The 7,474-nt window shown below is 38.7% G+C and overlaps 1 long non-coding RNA gene across 1 annotated transcript; it reads right to left on the bottom strand.

Moving 5' to 3' along the window:
* Nucleotides 1–5,094: 5,094 nt before the first annotated feature.
* LOC147315041 (uncharacterized) lies at nt 5,095–6,467 on the bottom strand. Its single transcript, XR_015124738.1, has 3 exons — nt 6,378–6,467; nt 6,247–6,299; nt 5,095–6,091 (listed from the first exon to the last, which is right to left on the bottom strand). It is a non-coding gene; the product is annotated as an uncharacterized LOC147315041 (long non-coding RNA).
* Between the last annotated feature and the right edge of the window lie 1,007 nt (nt 6,468–7,474).

Below are 7,474 nucleotides of genomic sequence, written 5' to 3'. Positions count from 1 at the left end.
TCCGCTGCATATTATTTAAGTATCAATCAAACCAGATTGGGTCTGTTTTGACCCCAGAGGACAGCGGGTGTGATTATTCTCATTAAAGTTCAACATATACCACTCTGTGGTTAGTCAAATAGTCAAAATAATCTAAAAAATTTAATATTTTATTGTCTCATTTTATTTTCACTCAAAAATAGGGTATACTTTTATGGAAACAAGGTCTGGTGGCCCTAAATTGCAAAATGAAGGGAAATTTTGTGGTTGTGCTGGTTTTAAGTAAAACTAGGGTGTAACACAGAATTGATTAAGATTTTATACTATGTACTTTAAAAACACTCTTAAATGAGGTGGGGTCATTTTTGACCCTAGAGGACAAAAGGAGTATGGCAAGGAGGACATTAACTGATCATTGCTAATCTGGGAGTTAAAATGGATAGCAGATCTTAAACTTGAAAACCAGGTTAGAGCTGTTGTAAGATCTAGCTTTCTTTATTTGAGACGGTAAGCCAAAATAAAGCCTATTTTATCAAGGCAGCTATTTGAGACCTTGAGGCCTTTGTTACATCTAGGCTGGAACATGCTTTACTGTGGGGTTAGCCATGCGTCCATCAGGCATCTGCAGGTTGTGCAAAATGCTACTGGCACATAAAAAGTCTGAGCACATTACCTCCATTGTAATTTCACTCCACTGTACACTGTACATCCTGTACAATTTAGGAATCCTTTTTAAAGTTCTTGTATTTGTTTTCAAATGTCTTAATGGCATGAGACAGGATGATCATTAAAATTAAAGGATTGTATTACAGTGTCTGCATATTATCAGCAGATAAGAGTTCCATATTCAGAAGCGTACTGTCCATTGCATGGGTTCCAACCTAAAAATCAAGAACCTTTAGTTCTGATTTGGAGTTCCATACTTTATTTATACTGGACTTGGACTCCACTAGAGTAACTTTACACGATTGACAGTTCAAATTCCTTCTTGGTTACCTTATACTGGGCACTGGTGCTTCCCCATATTTAATTGTCAACAATGACCAGTTTCAGGCCAACTTCCTTTTGATGGATTGCCACGCCTGAACAGAAAGTTGGAAGAGCTGGTGGGTGCAGCTGCGTGTCAGATTAAAAATGTTTGCTCTCGTTGATGTCACACAGAGCCAAAGTCTGAAACAGAGTATTTAGAGCAGTCTGATGCATGAGCTACTTGCTATATAGATGTAATAGGGGTTATTTTTACACATGCAAATGAGCAGCAATCAAATCAAATCAAATCACTTTTATTGTCACATCACATGTGCAGGTACATTGGTACAGCACATGTGAGTGAAATTCTTGTGTGCGAGCTTCACAAGCAACAGAGTTGTGCAAAATACAATAATGTAAACAAGCAAAATACAAGAATGGCTACATCTGAAACTAATAAATATATGTACAATATATAATAGTATATGCATTTCTGGATGTGTATACTAAATATTTTTCTACTTGTGTGTGTGTGTGTGTGTGTGTGTGTGTGTGTGTACACATATTTTACAAATTAAATAGAGTAAACAATAAATAAAATATATAAAATAAATATACAGAGTGAGACATGTGCAAAACAGTGGCATTACTGTACAGTATGGAGTGCATAATGTTAAAGTTCCAGTAGTGAAGCTGAGGTGTCTATGACGTGTTCATCAGTGTCTTTACACATTTACATTTACATACAACTTCCCAAAAAGCAAAAGATAACAGTGCTTATTTAAAACAGTTGCCTTGTGGATTCTTCACCTCTGTAGTTATCTGCTTGGTTGGCTGAACTTTTTTATTCACTACTTTTGGAACCAGACAAGAACCACATCTTAGACCTTGCTGCTTCCACTTCTCATGACTGGACATTGAGGTCAACTGTGATACAGCAGATGTCTTATGTAATAATTATTGGAATGCAAGAAATTGCAACATACTTAGGAGTTAGCTGCTTTACACTCTACAGGCACAGACAAAACGTTGCTACTGAACCACTGACTTATGCAACATTATCAGATGACAACTTGAAGAAAGTTGTAGGATATGAATAGAAGCCTGTCGTCATGTTGGTTACGCATCCAAAGATAGTATGTAAGGAATTGGAATTATGCAAGGAAAGGACCCTATTAATGATGCTTCAGAAGACATAATGCAAGACGTCAGCGATCATACAGTGTCCTATTGCCCAATCAGTTAGAATGAGAAAAGTTTAAAAGACCAACTTAGAATTGTCACGGTCCTGGGTCGGTGACCCAGTGTTCTGTATCTTGAATTATTAATAGTCCGGGATTTCTTTGTTGTTATTTATAGTTTCAAGTTTCTTGGTTTCTGTTCTGTTTTTGTCCCTCCCCTGTGTTCCTGGTGTCATGTCTCTGGTGTCACGGTCCTGGGTCACTGACCCAGTGTTTTGAGTTTGTGTTATTTATTGAACTTTGAGTTTGTCAGTATTTATCATTCCTAGTCTTTTGGTTTCAGTGTTAGTGTTCTTAGTATTTTGGTTTTTGTCTCTGTGTTCCACGGTAGTTCTGTCTCCCCTGTCAGCTGTATCCCCTTGTCAAGTCCGTGTCTATGTGTTATGTTTCCTGTTTTACTTTGTAGTCTGTGTCCCATGTCAGTGTGTCTAGTTGGATTTCCCCTGGTCTTGTTGTGTTTGATTACTCTCAGGTGTGCTCTCCTTCTGTGTCCCATTCCCTTGTTATCCCTCCGTGTACTTTAACCCTCTGTTTCTGTCCATCTATGAGTCCTGCATTTGGGTCCTCCATCCTGTCTGCCACACAGCGCACCAAGATAAAAATAAATAAAATAGCACAAAGTCCGTAGAGAGTGTATCACAACTATTTGGAAAAAGTACTTAAATTCTTTATTTCTTTAAAGGTACATTTAAAGAAATTAAAAAGTATAAGTCCTGATTCCCAACTTAAAGTCTACAACAAAATGGATTATCTAAAGCAAAAGAGCTCATTGTTTCATTTACACTAAATGGTGCATAACCTTGGCTTTGTTATAGTTTTCCTACAAAGATTACACTTATTTCCTTTTTCTAAAGGCATGTAGTTGGAATCCACATAGTTGTGAGATGGAGGGTTGTGTTCCATGGCTGCTTTCAGTAGGACTATCAACTACCTTGCTTATGTAGACAAGACCCAGTGAGATGTCATCATGAAAATATGGTGTTCTCATCAGTTTCATGCTTTACAGGTGAGGATTAAACATGCCTAGTGTTATCACTGGCAGATTAGTGGATAATCAAAGAACTGAGGTGATATGGGCATAGTTAAATCAAGTGGTTTAATTTATTTTTTCATTATTATTGCTTTTTCAATTTTATGGAGAGACATTGCTTATTAGATTCATTTAATGAGCTCCATGTATTTTGTCATCATTATATCTTTTTGCCCTGGATTCAAATAGCTGCGAAAGAACTTTGGAACCAGTGGAATAACCAGACTTTCAACAGAAGGAGGGCAAAACCTTCTTCAGCTGTGACAAATAGACATACGCAACATACAACCTAAATATGATTGGTATTTGTTGGTGTATGAAGGTAACTGAAGATTATAAAAGGTTACACACCAATTGCATTTGAACAATCTCTCTAAAGTTAGAAACGTCCTTTCTGGGCTCGACTGTTTTAATTCATTATTATTTCAATTCAATTCAATTTTATTTATATAGTGCCAAATCACAACAACAGTCACCTCAAGGTGCTTTATATTGTAAGGTAGACCCTACAATAATGCATACAGAGAAAAAAAACCAACAATCATATGACCCCCTATGAGCAAGCACTTTGGTGACAGTGGGAAGGAAAAACTACCTTTAAACAGGAAGAAATCTCCGGCAGAACCAGAACCACTGAAAAGGAAATACACAGTACATCATGGAAATCCCCCAGCAGTCTACATCTATTGCAGCATAACTAAGGGAAGATTTAGGGTCACCTGGTCCAGCCCTAACTTTATGCTTTAGCAAAAAGGAAAGTTTTAAGCCTAATCTTAAAAGTAGAGATAGTGTCTGTCTCCCGAATCCAAACTGGAAGCTGGTTCCATATAAGAGGGGCCTGAAAACTGAAGGCTCTCCCTCCCATTCTACTTTTAAACACTCTAGGAACAACAGCTCTCTGACTTTAGACTTGTGGTTCCTAGGGTATTTAAAAGTACATTGGGATTCAGAGGCCTTTAACTCCGTCTCATGAGGAACCTGCTCCAGTTTGGGTTCTGGAGGCAGACACCCTCTCTACTTTTAAGATTAGGCTTGAAACTTTCCTTTTTGATCAAGCATAGGGTTAGGGCTGGATCAAGTGACCCTGAATCCTCCCTTAGTTCTGCTGCAATAGGTCTAGGCTGCTGGGGGTTTCCCTTGATGGACTGTTTCTTGTTCACATACCCTTTTCCACTCTATTTATGCACCACTTTGCATTTAAGCATTAGTAACAGTCCAAAGAAAAAACGAAGTGCTTGGTCAAAAGGGGTTGTTTGATTGTTGGGGTTTTCTCTGTATTAATCTAGGGTCTCTACTTTACAAATAATACTTCACATAGCACCTTGAGGAGACTGCTGTTGTGTTTGGTGCTATGCAAATAAAATTTAATTGAATGATCTTTCATTTCAGGGTGGCACAGTGGTTAACACTGTTGCCTCACAGCAAGAATGTCCTGAGTTTGACTCTACCATCTGGTCGGGACCTTTCTGTGTGCAGTTTGCATGTTCTCCCCTGTGTTTGTGTGAGTTTGCTCTGGGTACTCCAGCTTCCTCCCACAGTCCAAAGACACGCAATTAGTGGGGTTAGGTTAGTTTGTTATTCTATATTGCCCATAGGTGTAAATGTGAGTGCATGTGTTTGTTACCCTGGTGACCTCTCTAGGGTGCACCCTGCGGCAGCTGCAATAGGCTCCTTAGGCTCATATTATTTAAAACGTACAGCGTTTAGCATTCAGCTCTCTGTACTGAAGGTTGCTAAGCAAACAAATCCACAAAAACAAAAGCAGATCACATTTCTTTTTTTTTTCCTTATTTCAGACATGCACTGAAGAAACTGGAACTGAAGACAGGGGTTTCTTTCCAATTTAAAATAAGATTCTCAGATCATCCATCCTTTTCTCCACAGTGTTAGAAACATTGTAATAAAACTTGGATTTTTATTTATTCTTAAGAGCTTGAAAAGAAGGTGACTGGACTTCTTCAGTAAAACATCTTTATTTAAAAAAAAAAAAAAAAAAAAAAAAAAAGTCCATTCACATTCTTTTCAAGCCTAAAACGACTATGACCTGAATGACTGAGGATTAAACAGGTTACGCTGCCACCACCTTTGTAAAACCGATCTGGTGTTCAGAGGACAAGAATTTATGAGCAACATTAGCTTTTAAAACAATCTTTATTTGAAATCAAGTGCATCAAGTTATTATTAAAAAATAAATATTATGAACCTTGCCTTTAGTAAGAAATCCACAATTTACAGGTCAGGTGAACAACCCTTATTCTGCCTCAGCCCAACAAAACTCTTCCGGTTGTCTCTTCTCCCCCTGCTCAGCTTTTCTTCGTGAGTGCTTCTTTGTCCCTCCCCACACAGGTAACAACAACAACCCTCAGCCCAAAGTGTAGCTTTGTGGACTACATTTTGTCCACTCCTGCCATCACCAGTCACCACAGTGTGATTGGTGTCTCCAAGCGAGATCGAATTTCATCCCCAAAATACAGAACAATAAAATTTGCTGTCGTCTTGAAAAGAACTCCACCTGCAGAAAGGCACGACTTAGTACACCCATACAGGTCCTGTAAAACAGTCAAAATCTTTTCGTGATCGTCTTTCTCCTCTGGAAGCCAATATGTAGTCTCTTCTCTGGGCTTGCCTTCTAGATGATCATAGATGAAAAGGGCTTAGTGAAAGATGTCGTACCCTCAAACAGGCCTGCACCTCTTCCACCCACGCGGCAATACCTATACCAGTCTTATTGAACCCTGGGCATTTCCTCTCCCAAGGAAGATAAATCAGTCTCTCAGTCACAGGAGCTGAAACAGCAGAATACCCATGGGTGGATGAACCTGGGGAATTCCACCTTACGTGCCTAGCCCCATGACAAGCGGCCGCACCTCCACTAAAGCAATAAAACATAAAACAAATCAGTAAAAGAGATAAATGAAACAGATACACCCTAAGGTACAGTTCTTTACAAAAAGCATGATTAAAATATATCAAACAATTCAGAGTAAAAGACCATAAAACCAGGAGTCAGTCAAGGCCAGTCCATACATGTTTGTAAAATAACAACAAGGCTACAGCAGCAGCAGCAGTGTGGCACAATCCTGTAATAAAACAGAGGGAAGCAGTCGCCAAAGTCCACCTATATGCCACATAATAACAAACGCAACAGTCCCACTTACTACTCTCTAAAGGGCAATACTAAAATGAGCAGCTTTCCTGAAGAAATCAAACCGCTCTTGGTCACCTTGGATGGGAAAAGAATTCCAAATGCCTCCGTGTGGTAATGAAGCACAGCTGTTTCTTATAAGGCCTCCAATTATCAACTGGGAAGGTGTGGATGTTAGTGCTGCATTCACGGACATCACGTAAAATCCTACCTAAATCTACTTCACTACATCTCCAAAAGTTGATTCTGTTCATCTGGACGTAGCGTTTTGTGGGAGAAACGTTTCGTCGTCACGTTTTCGCTATGTCCAGATGAACAGAATCAACTTTTGGAGATTTACTTACCTGGATGATTGAGCATGCATCAAGACTACTTCACTACAGTAACACTGGATGCAGATGAGCCGTCCTAGCTCCCCCAAGCGACGAAGATATGAGAGTTTCAGGAGATGATGAAAAATAGTTTTCATAAGCCCACTAGGCTCATGATTGTAATAAAAATATTTGTATAAGAGACTGAACATATATATAAATGTGTACATTAAAATACATGTATATGTGATCTTAATATAACAATGTCTGAATGCATTAAAATACTGTATATAATATACTATATATAGTATTTTTATTGTCGCAAAATATGTATTTGAAAGAAGAATGTACATGAAAGAATTAATTTGGGCTTGCACGGCCATTCACGTGCAGCTGTAGCGTGCTGAGATACACCTGGGAACACCTTTGTTCTCTTGTGTTTAATTAGAAGCCAAAAAACAAATAACGGAGAAACGGGGGGAGGACGCAAACAAATCAAAACCAGGTGGACTTCTTTTTATTCTTACTTTCTCGATAGGGTTTGCACTGACTTTTTACACCTGAGCGGAAGATAAAAAACATTTTAAAAAGTCAAACCGATAACAAATGAGTTGCATCTAAAGTGAAGAAAAATAATAACCCGATTACTGTAAAGCAAGAGAAAAATTCAAAATAGTTTCCAAGTGTCCTCGGGTATCGAAAACTAATCCGGAGCGCAAAACCTTATTTCGCGTTTCAACAGAAAGCGAGAAATGCCACAGGTGCAGCCTTCCCAAAGGTGGAAACCACGCCCACGATG

The sequence above is a fragment of the Aulonocara sp. 'chitande type north' Nkhata Bay genome, linkage group LG14, assembly GCF_057382095.1.
Source record: "Aulonocara sp. 'chitande type north' Nkhata Bay isolate Kocher_YH1m ecotype deep benthic linkage group LG14, A_spYH_male_GT1.1, whole genome shotgun sequence".
NCBI classification, from domain to species: domain Eukaryota; kingdom Metazoa; phylum Chordata; class Actinopteri; order Cichliformes; family Cichlidae; genus Aulonocara; species Aulonocara sp. 'chitande type north' Nkhata Bay.
The sequence above is the reverse complement of the archived record's forward strand: the minus strand, read 5'-3'. Positions and strand labels throughout refer to the sequence as shown.